The sequence below is a fragment of the Chrysochloris asiatica genome, unplaced genomic scaffold (assembly GCF_000296735.1).
Source record: "Chrysochloris asiatica unplaced genomic scaffold, ChrAsi1.0 scaffold00181, whole genome shotgun sequence".
Classification (NCBI taxonomy): Eukaryota; Metazoa; Chordata; class Mammalia; order Afrosoricida; family Chrysochloridae; genus Chrysochloris; species Chrysochloris asiatica.
This window is the reverse complement of record NW_006408699.1, coordinates 1703404-1705403: the sequence shown is the minus strand read 5'-3', so window position 1 is coordinate 1705403 and position 2000 is coordinate 1703404.

Below are 2000 nucleotides of genomic sequence, written 5' to 3'. Positions count from 1 at the left end.
TCCAAAGAGTGGCTGGTGAGTTTGAACCACCCACCTTGTGGTTCAAATCGACCTTATAATCTAGTGCTCCAAATATATGCTGGTGATGGTGGTGGTGTACTGTGGAGTCAGTTCTAACTCATAGTGACCCTGTATAGGGTTTCTGAGGTTATAAATCTTTACAGGAGCAGAAAGCCTCAACTTTCTGCCATTGAACAGCTAGCTGGTAGTTTCAAACTGCTGACCTTGAGGGTAGCAGATTGACTCATAAATAATCACTATACTACCAGAGTCGGAACCGACTCGATGGCACTTAACAACAACAACAACCAGAGCTCCTTAAATGTATTCTAGAATTAGTTTAATTTAAAACTCAGCAAATTGTTGTGCTGCTTCTTGTTCACAAATATTGTTGAGCAAATTTATACCGCCTCCAATAGCAGTCAGTTTGGTTTGGTTTGACACAAGTTAAAATTTCTATTGTATACTCTTGTTTTAGGCTCAACATCACTGGACATTCTCTTCCTTTTAGTGTTGAGCAGTTCTTTATAAACACTTCATTATTTCATTGTCTGTTTTAATCATTTCTAAACACCTCAGTTAATTCTATTGTATTTTCCCAACTTCATTAGCTATCTCTTTGGACTTGTCTTTTAAAGTTATCTTTAACAGCCCAAATTTTTGTGGTAATCTTTGTCTATTGTTCAGCAACTGAGGTCATTAATTTGCTAATAGCACTGGAGAGGTGCTGAAGTTTTTCAAAACTGCAGATTGACCTAATTAATGTCTTTTCTGAATTGTGCTAATTCCCCCATTAACCACTCTGGGGCCTCTTAAAACTCCCTGGTCTCTGCCACCATCTATTCAGAAGTGTTATAAGCTTAGAACAGGTTGTGATTACCTTGATTATGAATAAAATAGAAGTGTTTTTAAAATGTTTGCATAAGCTTTTATTTTCTTGTCACTTAAAAAAAAGATCACTTATAACTTCCTATTTTTAAAAATAAATTATTTATAAACTTATTATCTTGGCAAATTTGAATTGTCCTCCATTTTGCTTTCTTGTATTCACTTAAAGTGATGCTGTCGTATTTATTCTACCATCACTTCACAGGGGCTACTATTTCTTGGCAATTGACAGTGAAGAGGATTAATCATAGATCTAAATCTCTTTTTGACCACACTGATTATAAAAATAATTATTTTGCAGTGAGGAACACCTACAGAATGATGCTGCAATTGGTATATAAACTTTATAGTTCGTACAGGATCGCTATGGGTCTGAACCGACTCGATGGCACTTAACAACAACAAAAGTAAATGGTTGCGTTTCTACATGGCACAAATGACTATACAATCAGCTGCTACGTGATATATTTGCTTTTTAAGTCCAAACACCACTTGTCTGTCAGTTTGTGATACTGTGTTGGTTGCGTTGTTGCTGTGATGCCAGAAGCTATGCCCCCAGTATTTTAAATAACAACAGAGTCATCCATGGTGGTTTCAGCTGAGCTTCCAGACAAAGACAGACTAGATGTAGAATAGGCAGACCTCTTTCAAATAGTTAACCACCGAAAACTTCACAAATAGTAATGGAACATCATTTGATATAGTGCTTGAAAATGAGCCCTCAGGTTGGAAAGCCCTCCAAATATGACTGGGAAAGGAAGAGCTGTGTCCCCAAATTATAGTTGATCTGAATGAGGTGAATGAAGCAAAACTTTCAGGACCTTCATTTACTGTGGCACAACTTAAAATGAGAAGAAACAGTTACAAGCCTCATTAACAATCACAGCATAGAATGTACGAATCTAGGAAAACTGGATGATGTCAAAGATGGAACAGAATACAGAAAGTTGTATAACCTAGGCTGAAATGGTGATATGGAATTAGTGAGCAGAAATGGATTGACATTGGTCATTCATATTGTTTACTATGTTGGGAATGACAAATTGAAAAGGAATGGCATTGCATTCATGGTCAAAAAGAACATTTCAAGATAGGAAGATATTCATAAGCCT